The following is a 20,213-nucleotide window of genomic DNA, read 5'->3' on the forward strand; positions in this document are numbered from 1 at the left end:
TTGAAGAAAGTAGGGAAAACCACTAGACCATTCAGGTATGACCTAAATCAAATTCCTTATGATTATACAGTGGAAGTGAGAAATAGATTTAAGGGACTAGATCTGATAGACAGAGTGCCTGATGAACTATGGATGGAGGTTCGTGACATTGTACAGGAGACAGGGATCAAGACCATCCCCATGGAAAAGAAATGCAAAAAAGCAAAATGGCTGTCTGAGGAGGCCTTACAAATAGCTGTGAAAAGAAGAGAAGTGAAAAGCAAAGGAGAAAAGGAAAGATATTCCCATTCGAATGCAGAGTTCCAAAGAATAGCAAGGAGAGATAAGAAAGCTTTCCTCCCTGATCAATGCAAAGAAATAGAGGAAAACAACAGAATGGGAAGGACTAGAGATCTCTTCAAAAAAATTAGAGATACCAAGGGAACATTTCATGCAAAGATGGGCTCGATAAAGGACAGAAATGGTATGGACCTAACAGAAGCAGAAGATATTAAGAAGAGGTGGCAAGAATACACAGAGGAATTGTACAAAAAAGATCTTCATGACCCATACAATCACAGTGGTGTGATCACTCACCTAGAGCCAGACATCCTGGAATGTGAAGTCAAGTGGGCCTTAGGAAGCATCACTACGAACAAAGCTAGTGGAGGTGATGGAATTCCAGTTGAGCTTTTCAAATCCTCAACGATGATGCTGTGAAAGTGCTGCACTCAATATGCCAGCAAATTTGGAAAACTCAGCAGTGGCCACAGGACTGGAAAAGGTCAGTTTTCATTCCAATCCTAAAGAAAGGCAACGCCAAAGAATGCTCAAACTACCGCACAACTGCACTCATCTCAAACTCTAGTAAAGTAATGCTTAAAATTTTCCAAGCCAGGCTTCAGCAATACGTGAACCATGAACTTCCAGATGTTCAAGCTGGTTTTAGAAAAGGCAGAGGAACCAGAGATCAAATTGCCAACATCTGATGGATCATCGAAAAAGCAAGAGAGTTCCAGAAAAACATCTATTACTGCTTTATTGACTATACCAAAGCCTTTGACTGTATGGATCACAATAAACTGTGGAAAATTCTGAAAGAGATGGGAATACCAGACCACCTGACCTGCCTCTTCAGAAACCTGTATGCAGGTCGGGAAGCAACAGTTAGAACTGGACATGGAACAACAGACTGGTTCCAAATAGGAAAAGGAGTACGTCAAGGCTGTATATTGTCACCCTGCTTATTTAACTTACATGCATAGTACATCATGAGAAATGCTGGGCTGGAGGAAGCACAAGCTTGAATCAAGATTGCCGGGAGAAATATCAATAACCTCAGATATGCAGATGACACCACCCTTATGGCAGAAAGTGAAGAAGAAATAAAGAGCCTCTTGATGAAAGTGAAAGAGGAGAGTGAAAAAGTTGGCTTAAAGCTCAACATTCAGAAAACTAAGATCATGGCATCTGGTCCCACCACTTCATGGCACATAGATGGGGAAACAGTGGAAACAGTGGCTGACTTTATTTTTATGGGCTCCAAAATCACTGCAGATGGTGACTGCAGCCATGAAATTAAAAGACACTTCTTGGAAGGAAAGTTATGACCAACCTAGATAGCATATTAAAAAGCAGAGACATTACTTTGCCAACAAAGGTCCGTCTAGTCAAGGCTATGGTTTTTCCAGTGGTCATGTATGGATGTGAGAGTTGGACTATAAAGAAAGCTGAGCGCCGAAGAATTGATGCTTTTGAACTGTGGTGTTGGAGAAGACTCTTGAGAGTCCCTTGGACTGCAAGGAGATCCAACCAGTCCATCCTAAAGGAGATCAGTCCTGGGTGTTCATTGGAAGGACTGATGTTGAAGCTGAAACTCCAATACTTAAGCCACCTGATGCGAAGAGCTGACTCACTGGAAAAGACCCTGGTGTTGGGAAAGATTGAGGGTAGGAGGAGAAGGGGACAACAGAGGATGAGATGGCTGGATGGCATCACCGTCTCAATGGACATGGGTTTGGGTGGGCTCAGGGAATTGGTGATGGACAGGGAGGCCTGGCATGCTGCGGTTCATGGGGTCACAAAGAGTCGGACACAACTGAGCGACTGAAGTAACTAACTAACTCTACACATTTACCACGTAAGCAGTTCAGAGTATATACCATTGCTACATGCTAAGAGTATAACATTACAATGTGACTCAGGCGGAGTGTCTCTGCAAGACTAGAGACCAGATTTATTGATACCAGGATAGATCTAGACTCTTCATGATCTCTAATTTAAACCCATTGGCAGAATTAGCTTGAATGAGGACTCTCTGCTGTAACTCTGTGCTTTGAGTTCAATATGAGTGAGCCCCAAACTGGAGTACACAAAATTCACCTTTTACGTTCAGAATGCTTTTGTCATATCCATCAGAACTAAGAGGAAACGCTCATGAGAGGCCATCATCAGTATCTCTCTACCTCCACATCACCCTTAAATCTTTCTGCCCTTAGATCACCCCCAAAACAGAGCTCCCTAACACTTTCTTCAAAAAGGAAACTGCCAAACTCTCTGAAAGAGTGAGTGTTCAGATCATTTCATATCATTTAAAAACAATGCTCAAAGATACCAATGCAATCCTATGAAATACTAAACAGAAAGCCTTGAGAGAAAGTCAAAAAGCACCCAAAATCATTAAATAAGCATGTAACTAAGGTTATAACTGTGGCTAAGATAGTGAGAAATTATACAATGGTTTATTTATTTGCTGCTATAGGCACATCCCCTGCCCACTTCTGCCTTACCCACCACATCTCATACAATGCTGGATAATTTGATTTGAAAAGTTTGTGATATGGTAGATGGATTGTGGGTTCTTTTGGTTCTGACACTTATTTTCTAGGTGGCCTAGGCCAGTCAATTACTTTCTCTTGGACTCAATTTCCTCTTGGGAACAAATGGGGACAGTAACAACATGGTGACTCCTTCAAGAAGTGAATGAGATTCCCAGTTCAGAGCACCTCCAAAACATCACAATCACAGCAGAGGCACCAGACACATTTGCTCATTTTTTACTGAACTGACTGTCTTAAGCAAAACCAGGCAGTTATTTTGGTATTAAACAAGGTAATTTCTTGCTCAAAGCATTCCCTGGCTATTCAATCCAACCAATAATGACCCACATGCTCAGACCAAAAGCAAAGTACTATATTGATCTTGTTTCCCTCACACTCTACATCCTATCCACCAGCAAGATCAGTTGGTTATATCCCATATATACCTCAAATCTGACGATCTCTCTCTTGCTCCCACTTTCCTGTCCACGTCATTACCACCTCTCTGCTGGATATTACAGCAGCCTCCTGTCTCCTGCCTCCCCACTCATCTCTCTCCAGCCTCCACATGGCAATCGGGTGACATTTTCTGAAGTGCAGATCAGATCATGTCACTCTCCTGTTGAAATCCTCTCCTACTTTGCAATAATATTTATAATAGCAATAATAATATCATTAATTTACTGAGCATTTACTATATAAAAAGGACACAGGTCTAAGTACTTTGGGGCATATTACATTATTTAACCTACAATAACTTTTCAGTGTCTGTTGATAGATGAAGAGATAAAGAAAATGTGGTATGTGGTTTAGTCACTAGGTTATGTTCGACTCTTGTGTCCCTGTGGAATGTAGCCCACCAAGCTCCTCTGTCCATGGGATTTCCCAGGCAGGAATACTGGAGTGGGTTGCCAATTCCTTCTCCAGGGGATCTTCCCAACCCAGGGATTGAACCCACATCTCTTGCATCTCTAGCTCCTTACCACTGAGCCATCAGAGAAGTCCGTGTGTGTGTGTGTGTGTGTGTGTGTGTCTGTATGCTGCTGCTGCTGCTGCTGCTGCTGCTGCTAAGTCGCATCAGTCGTGTTCAACTCTTCGTGACCCCATGGACTGCAGCCTACCAGGCTCCTCCATCCATGGGATTTTCCAGGCAAGAGTACTGGAGTAGAGTGCCACTGCCTTCTCCGGTATGTCTATATAACAGAACAGTATTCAGCCATGAGAAAGAAGGAAATCCTGTCATTTGCCACAACATGGATGAAGCTGGAGGGCATTATGCTATATGAAATAAGTCAGACCCAGAAAGACAAATACTGTATTATCACATTTACATGTGGAATACAAAAAAGTTGAACTCATAGAACCAGAATGTAGACTGGTAGTTGCCAAGGGTAGGGGTGGGGGAAATGGGAAGAGGCTGGTCAAAGCATACAAACTTCCAGTAAGAAGATGGGTAAGTTCTGGGGACTTGATGTAGATCATGGTTATTATAGTTAATATCATTGTATTGTGTGCCTAAAATCAGCTATAAAAGTAGATCTTCAGTGTTCTCCACACACATACACAAAATGGTAACTAGGTGAGGTGATGGATGTGTTAATTAGCTTGACTGTGGTAATCATTTCACAATGTGTATGTATATTAAATCATCATGTTGTATACCTTGAAAAACACATCATGTTGTATAATCTAAATATATACAATTTTTATTTGTCAATCATATCTCAATAAAGCTGGAAAAAAATAAAATACAGCTATGCAAGATTGATAGCATTCTATTTCCCCTTTCTTAGGCATAAAGGTCATACAGTTAGTGGTGCAGGAGCCAGGAGAAGCCACAAATCCTTTCCCTCCCTGAGAGGCTCTATAAGGATGATCCTGGTGCCAACAAAGGTCCATCGAGTCAAAGCTATGGTTTTTCCAGTAGTCATGTATGGGCATGAGAGTTGAACTATAAAGAAAGCTGAGCACCGAAGAATTGATGCTTTTGAACTGTGGTGTTGGAGAAGACTATTGAGAGTCCCTTGGACTGCAAGGAGATCCAACCAGTCAATCCTAAAGGAAATCAGTTCTGAATATTCATTGAAAGGATTGATACTGAAGCTGAAACTCCAATCCTTTGGCCACCTGATGCGAAGAACTGACTCATTTGAAAAGACCCTGATACTGGGAAAGATCGAAGGCAGGAGGAGAAGGGGACGACAGAGAATGAGATGGTTGGATGGGATCATCAACTTGATGGACATGAGTTTGAGCAAGCTCCGGGAGTTGGTGATGGACAGGGAGGCCTGGCATGCTGCAGTCCATGGGGTCACAAAGAGTCAGACACAACTGAGAGACTGAACTGAACTGAACTGGTGCCATCCACTTCACCACTTCACCTCCTAACACCCACCCTCCCTATTTACTCCCTAAGCTCCAGCCCTGTGGCCTTATCTGTCCCCCAAACATAACACAGCTCATTTCTTTCTCAGGTTCAGAGACTCTTCATCCAGGCTCTGCTCAAAGGTCACCATCATGACCACACTGATGGGTGAAGCATGTAAGAATACTGGTTTTATCACCACCATTATAATCACTTGCATGAGTTCAGAAGGGTGCTCCCTGAGGACCTCTTATTGTTTTTGCTGGGGGTTTAAAAACATGGGGAAGAGGAGAATGAGTTTGAGTGCTATGATGTATCACTTCTATCAGGTAGTTCATAAATCCCCCTGATTTTAAGTTTGATTCTGAACAATAAAAATGCCTATGGAGAGAGTGAAAAGTCTACAGAGTAGTTTCGGAAGCTGCTTCTTAGAACTCTGAAAAATTATTTGCCCCCTCAGTGAGTGAACTTTACTGTCTGAGAAACTCTGAAGGCTGGAAACTGACAGCACTGAAAACATTCCCTCACCCAAAAGGGCTTATTTTAACTTTTTAAAAAATATTTATGTTTCTTCAAATATGTCTATGGTTCTTTTTTAAAAAAAAGCAACTCAATTTGGGGGAAAACATTACGACAATATGCTTCTTCATGCCAAAGAAAGCTTTGCATTGGCCTCTCCCGTGTTTCTGGATTTCTTTTTCCAGCTGTTATATCAGATATAATCATCCAAAACTTCAATTTGTCATCTCCATCAAATTTGGTTTATAATTCTGTGTTGAACTTTATACGAAAACATTTATGGATTAAAATTCAAGAGTAAAGTGAAGATTTCACAAATTAGGGACAAAGTTAATAGTCTTCAAAAGGTTGGATTTCAAGCAGACCTGAAAAACACTGACGTTTATCCCAGATAACAGACACATTACTGCCTGTTCTACTGAAATGTGGTAAAGCAGATTCACACTGCCAAGCCAGTCTGGGAATTCAGTTCCCTCCTACAAGTAACTGAATGATCTGGAGCAGGATGGTGGATAAAAACGAGTTCTTAGACCACTGGATCTGTCAGTCCAAAGAGAAGAAGTATCAAAATGTCACATTTATGCTCCTCATGGCAGCAACATATTGAGTAATTACTATATAGCAGGCAGTGTGTTGGGGAATTGCCATGCCTTATTTTACTGAATACACTTTTGTGGCATAAGTAGAGGTTCTTTTAATATTTATCTATTTATCTTTATTTGGCTGCATCAGGTCTGAGACTGACATTTTTGTAGGTGAAAGCAGTCCAACAGTCGCAATTTCAAGAAGTTCATTCTAGTACTGTTCTGTGCCTCCTGGCTGACCCAGCACAATGCTTATCGCATGCAGCAGAGCACAGTAAGCTCACATTTCATTTATTCTTAGTTGTACACAGAAACAACCTCTGAAAGGAGGGACAAATAGCAGTATTTCAAGCAAGAGTCAACCCAGCCATCTCTGCTGTGTTGTTCTCAGCCACACAAGTTTCATCTGAAGTGTCTCAGGCTACTGATTTGCCTTCATCCCCAAGGCTCACTTAGCAAAATAGTGAACCTTCCCTGTGTGCCCTGCCCAGGTAATTGCAGGGAGCTTTGGGACACTTCTGGAAGGTACTCAGTTATAGCTCTTCCCTCCTACTCCCAGGCAACCTACTTTTCCTATCTTGAAAATCAATGTCAAAGCCATTGGATGGTTAAAAAGCTTCAGAGGAGAGCTCAGGAGGACTGAATCCAGTGCTGGGGTTAATCTTAAAAATTAAATTCTAGACTCAACATATATTTCAATTAATAACATTTATCATTCTTTAGGAGGTGAAATGAGACCACAAGAAATGAGTGACCAGAAAGAGATTGCATTCCTGATGCAGCTGACGGGCAGTGGTGCAAGGATACTCAGAAACCCCAACCAAAACCCTAGAAATTTAACTAAATGTGAATAGAAAAGCAGTTGAAGCCATTTAGACACCAAGTATGAAGTTGTTCCGTTTTAAAACACTGCCTGAGGCAATGTCTTTGCCCAGCCCCTTCTCACCCAACAAAGAAACAAAATGAAACAAACAAACAAAAAAATAGGCCAGAATCAAGAGGTTCCAATTTCACCAGAAGTTAAATTGAAACCAAAGAGCAACAGCTGAACAACAGAGCACATTCCCACATCTCCCACCATCCACTTGAATATTTTACAGCCCAGAATAACAGAAGATGAAGATGACTGTCCAGATCTGGTGTGTTTTGAACTAGGAATAATTTGCCATTCGAGGTGGGGGATGCTGAGCACATTCCAAGCCAATCTCTCTAGCCTACTGGTTACAGAGCAAACAGACAGAGCCTGTCAGCTCTGAACATGAACCAGCTGATTGATCTACAGACATGAGACACCCAACTTCTGTCCACCTGGTGTACAGGACAACTGGAGCAGGGAGGAGAAGGGAGGAGGGGGCTGGTTAGGGGAGCACTTTTTAGAACATGAAGCCAGGAAAGTTCATGAAAGGGCTCACTGTGGCCCACATACGCTTCTATCTCTTTTCTTTCTTGCCCCATCCCACCCCTTATTCTTATGTGTTAACCAATGACACTGATATCTTGTAGGTTTTTAGCTACTGGAATAACAAATAAGAGATGTGTTCAGCCCTAATGAAAACAATATGCATGACCAAAAGATTTTTTCTTAATTTTGTGAGAGGAAAAAATCATGACGCAGTTGTGACATAAATCTAATGTGGAAATGCAATACAGGTTGAAAGTTGTCTTGTGTGCACTAAGTGGTACCCAGAGCACCCACTCTTCTATAAGGAGAGAGGCCACTCCCAGCCCAACAGGATTCAAGATAAGAAAGATTAGGATCTATCCTCCACCAATCCAGATACAGAGCTGATGCCACATGGGCAGTGACCAGGCTGGGAAAGACTATGTCCTCTTTGGCAAAGGATTCTGTCCTGTGAGCTAGAAGTGCTATAGCAGGAATCAGAATGCAGCATTCCTGCAGAGGGGTTCATTTGTAGCAGCTCTGGGGCAAAAGCCTGGTCCTATCTCCCCTGGTTTATAGCTTCTGTAATTCCTAAACCATTGGCTCTGAGAGAAGAGGAGTAACTCAGGTAAGGATTACACTAAATGAAATCTTAGAAAAGACCCTTGGGTCTTGCTCTTTTCTGCCAGCCCATCTTTTATCCTGTATCCCATGCCATCCCTCAAACGGACAAGAAGTACACACTCCATTTCAGTCTCCTCTGTTTTCAAGCAAGAAACCCATGGCCCTGTCTAATGATCATCAAAGACACTGCCATTAAAAGCGTGAACTTCAGAGTTTGATAACCTGGTTTTGAACCCTGGCCCACCCCTCACCTTAGAGAATTGCTTAACTTCTCATTGCCTAATTTCCTATGTAAGATCAGGACGATAACTGCATTTAGCTGCTAGGGTTGTTGTAAGGACCAACTGAGTCAATCTACTTAAAGGACTTAGCAAAGTCACTAGTACATGGTGAGCAATTATCATCATCCTTGTTCTAGCTTCCTTTTGTCAAGAAATGAAAACTTCTGTCTTTGGTCTCCCTAGTACACAGTCTCTGGTGGGGATAAAGTGGACATCCAAAACAGCACTGACTAGGTGACACAGGACATACGCTTTGTAGGAGTCAGAACGAGGAGGGAGAAACAGAGCATGCAGAGCTGGGAAAGGTGCGTGGAGGAGGGAGGTGCCACGGGACCTCGTACAAAGGCAGTATATGGATGGATGCAGGCACGCATGGATGGCCTGATGGATGGAAAGACAAAAGAGGGACTGCAGAATTCAATTTCTTATAAAGAGTCTTTGTAGGGTGTATGTGTGTTGGGCAGGGGGGGTTCCTTCTGTTGTCTGTAAGGGACAACTCTGTTGAAAAAGCTCTTCTCTCAATGACCTCTCTGGAAAATTTTTACATTTAATACGGCCCCAGCTGCAAACAGCCAGAGTAAACTCCCACAGTAGCAGTCGCTTCCCCCATCCTCCATCTAGTCAACACTGTAAACAGAACTGCCGTGTTATTATTGAGAAGGGTGGCAGCTCCCATGCAAACTACATATCTGATTACAATCTGAACTCTTGGCTGAACCATGAATTCAAAATAATTTAGGTGATACATATAAATTTAATTTCTTTGTTCAAACTCCACATCTGAAATGATGCCCTGCAAATGTGGAGCTCTCACTGAGGTCTACAAAATGAGTCTCCCTCCTAACTCGTCTATACTGTGTGGAAATAATCTTCAAGGAAAGGAATAAACCTACTTTAAAAACAGCTGAGTCCTTTAGATCATATACCCTAACCAATTTATGAAGATAAATGGAATTCAGTATTAAAGAAATATATTTTTTCCACTCTTCCAGAAAATGTAAATGCCAGCTACAAAATAAGAAAGAAAAAGACAAAGAAATCAAGAATAAAGCAGCAAAGAAAGAAAACCAGAAAAACCAATTCAAGGACAATTGAAGAACTCTTGACTTATTGTCCTCTTCTGCCTCATCCTCTCACCCCCGTCTCCCCCACTGATCCAAAGGCATTGTATATCAGAATATCACAGAGGAGAGGAGCCCAGGGAAAACAACTGCTAAAGAAAACAGAACTCATGTCTACCATCCGGAATCAGAGAAGGCACAGTTCTCTATGGAAACAAACCCCCTCTTTCTACAGTGGGGCAGTGTTCACTGCTGGCCATCTTTCCTACATAGCATGCACCATTTCAGTAACTCTCATCTCAACTCTAAGCTAATCATCAGGATGGACAAATGGAAAAATAACAAAAGGAGAAAGAGTAAGAAAGGGAAAACAAAGTACCACTGTGAGTGATTGCTTGTGTCCTATTAATATAATGAATACAAAATACTTTAAAAAAATGCATTATATATTGGCTTATGATGGGGTCAATACCACGATTTATTTAACTCTGGGGACAATAAATCTTGATATTGACTGAAAACATAAGTCAATATGTGTACTGTTGTGTGCATTCTATTACAAAAATGAGGTTTTTAACTTTAATAGCTGCTTTTGCAAAGAGGAAAAATAAAAGAACTCCCTCAAAGGCCCTCAAATCACAATCACACTAGCCTGCTTGGAAGGGATTCACTGTCTGGCTCAGCCACTCAGCCACTCAGCATCACTGGCTGAGGACTGGTCAGTCAGTCAATAAACATGGTAAACTGAGTTGGTGATCCTGACTCTTCCTCCCCGCTGCATCCACAATCTTTGATGTTCATCCTCCACAAAGCAGAGGCCACTCCTCAACCTGGGGCTCAGCTTGTGAGATTTTAGCCCATGGAATATGAACAAAATTGGATTTGTTCAGTCATTAACAGGCATCCTATGTCCTGTCTGTTTTCTTGTGACTCTGCCATCACAATAAAAAGAGCTTCTCTTCAGGTAGATCCTATCTCCTTAGCCTGAACCCCAAAATAAGTCTACATAAACAGACCAGAGGCCATGCCACAGTGTGGAGCCAAGTGCAACTGGATCTAAAGTGGAAGCAGTTACCCATTCAGGCTCAGCCTAGATCAGGGCCTCTCAAGTCAATCTGCAGCTATGTGAGAGGTCAATGCTTACTGCGAAAGCTACTGAAATTGGGTGGTTGGTTGTTATGCTAATACAGGTGGCATCGCTAGGTGATCATTATTCATAGACCACTATACTTACTCCCTGGTGCAACCTTCAAAGAAAGCTGGAGATAGAGGTTCTGAACTCACAGTATAATGGAGGAAGAAGGACACTCACATGATGGACTGTCTCCCCTTAGGTTATGTTCCATATAACCGAGACAACTGTCAGACATCTCCCCATTCCCTTAGCCAGGGGTACTAACGTCCTCAAATTCATACATGTTCAGAAGTTAGACTCAGCCCACTTTCTAGTCTCCAATAAAAATAAAGTAATTCCCAGCATTAGGGATATTTGTAGTTTGGGTTTTTTTGTTTTGTTCTGAAGATCAGGAAGACTTCATAGGAATGCTAAATAAGGTTTCACACAGAATTCTAAATGTTTCAATTTCCCCAAATTCCTCCTCAGTCATAACAGGGCTTCTCTCTTTCCCCTCTTTGGTGACCCAGTGGCCAGCCTCCCCAGTTAATCTGTTCTCCTTCCAGATTCCTTTCAAGAGCTCCAGGCTCCTTACTAAGCAGAAAAATTCAACTACACCCCAGTTAATACCTCTGAACTTATCAACTCATTCGGTTTTCAGCAAATACTGAGCCTTGAACAACAGAACCACCCTTCAGAAGGCAGTTCAACGATATGAGAAGATTCTTTGGTGTCTCAAGTCCCCACTCCATGTGGTTAATCAAAGTCTTTTTTAAAAAAATATGTGTATAAAAACATCCAAAGTAATTCTGGTGACTGAAATTGTCCTTACATCATTATAATCACTCATTAATTTTTTTCAACATGTATTTACTGAACCAGTTACTGTTGTTGTTGTTGTTGTTGTTTTGAGAAGCATTATTTATTTATTTTGGTCACACCCCATGGCAGGTGGGATCTTAGTTCCCTAATCAGAGATTGAACCTGTACCTCCTCCTGCATTGGAAGGCAGTCTTAACCACTGGACCACAAGGGAAGTCCCCCAGCCACTGTTCTAAAGGCTGAGAACTCAGTTGTGAACAAAAGAGACAAACTCCTTGACCTCATGGAGCGTGGTCTCAAGAGCAAAAGACAGACATTAACAGTTAACCTCACAGATGAAAGTGGTATTGGGCAGGGGTAAGTACTACAAAGAAAATCAGCCAAGGGCAAGGGTATTCACTTGCTATTCTAGACAAGGTGATCAGGGAAGGCTCTCTGAGGAGGTGATTTTTGAACAGACTTGAATTGAGCCTAAATCTCTTGAGCGCTTACTTAGTTCATCCATCCAATAAGTATTTATATCATGCACCTGCTGTTCTGAAGGGTTAGTGTTCACTGAGGAAAACAGAGAAGAACCATAAATGGATAATCTCCTCAATGAGATTTAGTCAATAAAAGAGATAAGACATACATTTTTAAAAAGACAAACTATAGGTTTCCCCTGCTACTTGAAAGTAGAGTATTCCTGTGAAACCTTTCGTAAGCTGAAAGGGTGTAAAGAGAAGAAACAATTACCTTAGGGCACATCTTGCTAATGAATGCACAAAATAAATGGAGACGAAGTGCAGATGCTCACAGACACAGCTCAAAGCCATGACGGCTGGATGCTGAGATGCTGAGCGTGGTTCCCGGGGAAGGAGCTTGGGGTGTGCTGCCTCTACAACAGCTCCAGCAAAACCAATACTGAATGCTGTTCTCCCTTTATGCCTCTTCTCATAAAAGCAAAATTCCTCTTCAGATTTCTTTCAGTTAACAAAAACAGGTACTAAAGTGGATCTTTCGTAAAAGTGAAGTGGCATAAAGCAAACTTTCAAAAAGTAGGGGATACCTGTTGACATTAAGATAGAAGATACTGTGTGCCATGGAGATAGGATACCAGGGAGATTTTGAGGAGTGAGAAACCATACTGTAAGAAATCAACAGATCCTTTTACAATTATACATTTTAAATAAACAATTTTCTGAAGAAGCTAAAGTAATTTTATCAAAAGTGGAAGGACTGTCCCACCCTAAATTTCCAGATCCTTTACATTCAACATATGCTATACATGATAATTTCAAGTGTAAACCAACAATCTATATTTTATGACTATATTTTATGACATATAAAGAAAACTTTAATTTTTTTTTACTTTCTTGTTTTCTTTCATCTTATTTACTGAGTGCGATGAGAGTGGCAGATAATTAAGTAAAATATGATTTTTCTACCCATTTTCAAGATTATCCTCACAACGTATGTCAGTACACTTGGAAGCACAGAATGAACCCTTAGATTAGGGATTCAAGCAGAGGTGGGGTCAGAGAATGTTCTTAGAGACGCTGATAGTAGCATTGGTTGTTCACCCAGTTCTATGATTGGCTGACTGATACACAAAGAAGTTAGAGACACTACTCACAACAAGAAGAGCCACACTCTGAATTGCACCCAGAGACAAAAATCACATCAACGATGGTAAAGATACCCTACCAAGTTCTGGATCTCTGACTTCTGTGCTAGAGAGAAATAAATTTCTATCATGGTTAATCCTCTATACTTGAGTTTCTAGTACAGCAGCTTACTCTGACCCTAAGCCATACAGGAGAGATAGCGATATGAGGGCCATTAAACTCACCAAAATTAACTAGCGCAAATGAACATGCTCATGGCCGAGTTTGTGAAAGGAGTGCTATCAATGGAAGAAAGAGTCTGCCCAAGTCAGGACTTTGCATTAATTACCTGGCTATTTTCTCCCTTGGACATGGTCACATACTCACAGTTTCCACACATGACTTAATGTTCGTTCATGCTACGCGGTCACTGACAAAACTGTTTTCTGGACCAGAGGAACCAAGTCATTCAGCAACACTGAGTGTAAAGAGCAACCATTCCAGGAATCAGGAAAAGCATTTTTAAAAATCTAAAAAAAGTGTGAGCCTCTGCTGCTTTTCAGATATAAAATTTCATGCTTCTTGAGTTTCTTGGCTGATATGTCCCTCCGATCTTATTTCCTAATAGAAACTGAAGTTATTTTCTAAGCTGTAGCTTCACAAAAAACATTTCCCCTTTGATAACAAGCAATGTGAGAGAAAGCAACTCCAGGGAACAGGGATTTCTTTCCCCTGAATACAGCCCCTCTATGGGGAACCTAAGAAATAAAGGACTCTCATATCTGATTGTTGAGGTTGAGCAGATGCTTAATTTAAAACTCTAATTAAAGTTTTATTTCAATAAATATTTACATCAGTTCAATTAAAGGTATAGGGCTGGGGATGGGGAGAAAGAGCACAAAAAGGTAAATATTATAAATATAAAGATCTCCTGAAATCCAAGGGCAGGAAACAGAGTAGAAGTGGGATGGACACAGTGTGTGGTTGCAGACTCAGGGTAGTTACTGAGATCTATCAGGAGATACCCCTGGGTCTTCATTTTACTCTTCAGATTTACCTGAATCAGCTCCTCCCCCAGGAATCCACTGTGTTTTGTCCTGCTACCCACCAGGTTGGGCTCTGAATATCCAAATTCCTGGTTCCTTTCAACAAAGACTAAGAGCACAGGTAGTTCCCAGGGAAAGTGGACTAAGGGTGAATCAAGAATCTCAAAACCACCCCACTACCCCAGTGGTTGGGGGACAATACAAAAACCTGGAATTTTCAGGCTACGTTGAGGGAGAGGGCTGAATTCTTGATGCTTTCTAGCTCTGTGATAAATACTTTTGGCCAAGGTCATCTAAGCTAAGAGATCTTAATTCATCTATTTATTTATTCATTCAAACATTCATTCAATAAACATTTATGAGCACTTGCTCTGTGCTATGGACTAGGAAAACAAAATTGAATAAAAAAAAAAAAAAGAAAAAAAAAGGATCTCATTCGTTCAGAAGCTCACAGGCAAACACATAAACAGTTACTTCCCAGAGAGCTGCAGTATCTGAGGAAGGTCACATATAACGCAAAACATGAATTTAAAAATAACTGGTTGATATATGGTTTGAAATGGTTTTAATGTAAACTGATGTTTAAACTAAATGTGAATTCATTTACATAAGTAAACGTATTTGCACAAAAACCATCCATATTTCTTGAAGAGGTCAGCTGACACTAGATCAGAGCGTGCCAGGATGATCGTCCTTGTGCTAGCAAGACCCTCCTTACTGCAGGTGGGAATCTGCCATCTACCCACTCTGCCACTGTTGCTAAGGGTCTCAAATGCTAGTTTTACATCTCCTACTGCTGTTTAATATTGTTTAATCAGTAGAAGATGAATCAAGGATACCTTCTGTTCCAAGAGCATCAAAGAAACATTTTCCTTGTCTGATACAGATTAATCCAGGTACATTCTTGTTGCTTATCGTCAGTGGATCTAAACCAGCATTGCCTTACCAAGGTTGTTATAACAGGTCATTCCCATTTTTTAAGTCAGTCTCATGGATTCACTAAGGATATAAAAAATTAATTCATCTTTAAAAAAAAAACCTTAAACCACTTACATTTCCTTGATATGCATAATTTAATTGGTTTGGTTTTGGTTTTATATTTTACCCTTTTATACATCGTTCCATATTCTTAAGTTTTTGTGATACATTATGTACTGCATGGGTTTTTCCCCTTCCCAATGTCTGAAGTGACTGGTTAACTTTTTATTTAACCATATAACTGTTCACTAACACTGTACTATTACAATTTTCACAAGTGGCTCCTAGTGATGTACATTATACATTTAATGGGGTATTGTTATGTTACAGTAAACAATTTAGTACATATATAGTTTCAAACAAGAGAAATCTACAGATTCTTTGTAATCTTATATTTTTACAAATGTGTTAAAAAAACAGTATACAAAGTGGGTGATGCAAACATGGATAACCAAAAACAGACAACAGTTATATGACAAAACATGAACTTGGTACTTTTCCAGGTCAAAGGAGGGCATGGATAGTGTCACAGGGAAGGTGGGATTAGGTGAGACCCTGCTGGGGAGGGGTACATAGGTAGGTGTCGAGGAAGAGCTGCACAGAGAAAGCAGTTCTCATAATATAACTATTAATGGAAATAAAAGAAAACTTTGTTTTCTCAAAACTAACACAGAGAGGACGTACGATGGCCTAATTGGAAGCAACAGTTAGAACTGTACATGGAACAACAGACTGGTTCCAAATAGGAAAAGGAGTACGTCAAGGCTGTATATTGTCACCCTGCTTATTTAACTTATATAGAGTACATCATGAGAAATGCTGGGCTGGAAGAAGCACAAGCTGGAATCAAGATTTCCAGGAGAAATATCAATAACCTCAGATATGCAGATGACACCACCCTTATGGCAGAAAGTGAAGAAGAACTAAAGAGCCTCTTAATGAAAGTGAAAGAGGAGAGTGAAAAAGTTGGTTTAAAGCTCAATGTTCAGAAAACTAAGATCATGGCATCCGGTCCCATCACTTCATGGAAAATAGATGGGGAAACAGTGGAAACAGTGGCAGACTTTATTTTTTTGGGCTCCAAAATCACTGCAGATGGTGATTGCAGCCATGAAATTAAAAGACGCTTACTCCTTGGAAGGAAAGCTACGACCAACCTAGACAGCATATTAAAAAGCAGAGACATTACTTTGTCAACAAAGGTCCATCTAGTCAAGGCTATGGTTTTTCCAGTAGTCATGTATGGATGTGAGAATTGGACTATAAAGAAAGCTGAGTGCAGAAGAATTGATGCTTTTGAACTGTGGTATTGGAGAAGACTCTTGAGAGTCCCTTGAACTACAAGGAGATCCAACCAGTCCATCCTAAAGGAAATCAGTCCTGGATGTTCATTGGAAGGACTGATGTTGAAGCTGAAACGCCAATATTTTGGCCACCTGATGCGAAGAGCTGACTCATTTGAAAAGACCTTGATGTTGGGAAAGATTGAAGGCAGGAGGAGAAGGGGATGACAGAGGATGAGATGGTTAGATGGCATCACCGACTCAATGGACATGAGTTTGGGTAAACTCCAGGAGTTGGTGATGGACAGGGAGGCCTGGGGTGCTGCGGATCATGGGGTCACAAAGAGTCGGACATGACTGAGCAACTGAAATGAACTGAACTGCCCTAGAAATTGAGGACTTCTTACAGAGAAGAGTCGGTATTCATATAGTCAGTGTAAGGGCAGACATTCTCTGTGCCACTGCTGAGAAGCAATGGGATATGTCCTGCTGTTAAGGCGTATTCCAAGCAAGATAATAATTATTTCCATAAACCTCCCCTCCAACCACTTCTCTGTCAACAATACCTAAATGCGTTATAATAGCAAAAGAGTCTTCAAAAAAACAAATGCAAAGGTCTACTTGGCCAACTAACTTTTATCTTCTTCCCCTATAACAGAATGGTGTGTGGCCCATAAAAGCAGCATCTTTCAGCCTGCAATTCAACTTAGTCACACACCTTTCAAGAAAAAGTTATAAGTCAAAATATTGTTGGTTCCCTTTCAAGAAAAAAAAAAATACAGAAAATAGCCCGCTAGGATTTTTCCCCCAAATAATTTAAGAAAAAATAATAAAAAGAAAATAACCATGAGAAGCCTACCGTTCTTCATAATACTTTTTTTCCTCATATTTAGGCCACCATCACTGATTTTAAGTCATCATCCACTTAAATTGCCTCACAAAGCATTTCACTTGGTGTACCTGGGAAGAGATGCAATTCAAACAATAACAATTTAACAGCTTACTTATCCCCTTCTTCCCAAGACACTGCAATGACCTGGGTACAAGAGGTAGTGAAGAAAATCTCCTTTCTATCATCTTTTCTTTTCTCTCTTTCTCTTTTCCTCCCTGATATCTTTAAAGACTTCCCTTAGAACAAAAGTGGAACTCATCATTTGATGATGAATTTGCATGTCGATCGGCAGCCAGTGTAGCAGCCCTCAGATTAGGGACATTCCGCTGCACACTAAAAGGCACAAAGAACAAGAAGTGCATTTCCATCTGCCCTTCCTTTCCAGTCAGTGCATTCCCAGCCGTGTCTATTGATGAGCACTTGGAACAATACCAAAATGCAGTGTAAGATCAATCCTGCTGTTTACTTCGCTGAGCTAAAGGAACAAAGAACAGAAGAAAGGCCTTAAACCCAGCCATCGTAAAGGAGCGGGATGAAGGATGAAAAATGGGTCTGATGGGCAGCTGCACTGAGTAAACGTATTTGGAGAAGCAGCAGCTCCAGCTGAGATAGAAACCAATGATGATTTGTATTTTGTACTGTATCTTCGGGGGATAAAAGCACTTCTATCAGATAGCATTGGAGGCAAACTTGAAACACTGCAGTAAAGGGCGATGTTCCCCGTCAGGGAGAGAATAAAACCTCCCATAATTGCTGAGGAGTGTTAAATATCTGATTGTGCATGCCTCTCTCCTCCCATGGTGAGGCAACTCAACCAGGTCCTCTTTTTAACTCTACCAGCCCCTGGTAACCCAACAGTTGGCTGGGCTCTGCAGTCAACAAAGCAACAGGATACTGGGTTTTACTTGAGTAAATACCAGTAATTGTGATTTGTGGGATTATTTGTCTTTAAGCCTTTTTAAAGTTATTTCCAATAGGAAGCCCAGCAATTTCACTGCTTACAAAGTAAGAGTTGCAGGGGGAGGAGAGAGGCACAGGATGAGAGGGGTGAGGCAGAGTTAGCATTCAAATGCAAATATTTTGAGAAAGAGAAAGCAGGGTTACAAGGCCGTTAAAGCAAAGGTGAGAGTTTCCTTTCTGAATAAAGAGCAGATGCAACCTATACTGCTTCACCATTTGGCAAGACCAAATGTAACAGTGGCCAGCCGCAGTGAGGGGGCACACCAGGTAAGGGATATAACAAAGGCAAAGGCCAGAAACACACAAGCAAAACTGGGCCCCTCCTCCTTGGCGTGCCCTGCTCGGTTCTCCTCCCAGAGCTAGATGCAGCTCATCCCTTAGCCTTGCAACTCAAGTGTGGCCCAAAGACCAGCTGCATCGGTATCACCTGCGAGCTTGTTAGAAATGCAGAATCTCATGGCCCATCCCAGACCTGCAGAATCAGAGTCTGAAGAGGTGGGACCCAATGAGAGTTCAGAACCATAGCATCAAACTATCCAAAAAACAGCTTTCCTGACTCCTTCAGCACTCAGCAAACCCTCTCTTCTCTGAATCCTCCTGCCAACCACAAGGTTTTAACATATGCCTTTGCACAGAGCGGGGATCCAACAAACACTTGTTGCTTTGCCTTAGCCTTGATGTTTTCCTGAGTATTTATGTGATTTACCCATTCGATGGGAATTCTATCTTTAAACCTTCTCCATGCCTGGTACACATTGGTACTCATTAATTGTTGAAGGTTGATCTTGGCATTGGGCCTCCTGTTTCTATTGGAGGATATTATTGTAAATAGTATTGAGTAGACTCTTCACTGGTAAGAAATTATAAATTTCCCTACTTTAGTTATCCTGACAAAAGTACATGTCAGCCTAAACAAAGCTCCCCTGGGCTCTCTGATCATCTTCAAGTGACTCAGTTCCTCTCATCTGCAAAGGAGGCATGGAAAATCCGAGATGCATAAGTAAATATTTTGTAGAGATATTAAAAATTAACTGAAAAACATTTATCCTTGGGAGGAAAAAAGTTGAGTCGATTCAATCTAGCATAATCTGTGAATTTATAAGAAGTCAATGCACCCTTTTAACTTGGCTTTTTATGCAAAAGCCCATCTCTGAGTTAAAAGCATTCTATGGAAGTGATCCATTTTAATCCCCAAACAACAAAATGAACTGAATATAATTTATTCTAAAGTAGGGTAAGAAAACTGAGGCCCAATAAGATGAAATAATTTGCCCAAATCCACCAAGTTACTCAGTAAAGCACATATTCTAATACTAGAGATTCCAGAGCCCATGCCTGTTCTTACACACCCCACTGGAGGAACAAAAAATGAGGAATTAAACAATTCATCCAAATGTAACCTGAAGGTCTTTCTGTATACCCACAGGAATGGAAATGCCTGCCAAATGGAGGGACCTAAACTTTATCCACCAGAAGACAGATATGCTCAGTGCAGCAACTTTGTAATTATATAGCACAGATAGGTGAAAGAAATAGAATAGCATAAATCTATGTCTACACAATGTCACATAGCTCAATTTTCCTCAATAAAAATATTCCACTAATGATCAAGATATTTATAAATACCAGTTCCCTGAATTTTTCATTTTTTCCTAAAATGTTTGGGAGACATATAGACTTAAACGTCCTAAACATCTTAAGGAGATTTGCCCCCAAAAAGAACTCTGACATTGACCAAAAAAAAAAAAAAATCAAGGCTCTTAAGATGTTTCTTATTGTTCATATTATCTGAGCAAAGAAAACACACTAGACACCATACAGAACATTAAGGGAGACTCAATTTCAATCGAGAGGGCTCATAATATAAATTAGACAGACACAATCTAAATTAAATAGACACAGTCTAAATTAGATAAACA

The 20,213-nt window shown here is 40.8% G+C and overlaps 1 protein-coding gene across 13 annotated transcripts in view; it reads right to left on the reverse strand.

Annotated features, from left to right (window-relative positions):
• Positions 1 to 20,213, reverse strand: part of LOC145544390 (uncharacterized) — a 475,872-nt gene that overhangs the window by 325,466 nt on the left and 130,193 nt on the right. The window lies entirely within an intron of this gene.

Source organism: Giraffa tippelskirchi, chromosome 4, assembly GCF_054371585.1.
Source record: "Giraffa tippelskirchi isolate mGirTip1 chromosome 4, T2T-mGirTip1v1.2.pri, whole genome shotgun sequence".
Classification (NCBI taxonomy): Eukaryota; Metazoa; Chordata; class Mammalia; order Artiodactyla; family Giraffidae; genus Giraffa; species Giraffa tippelskirchi.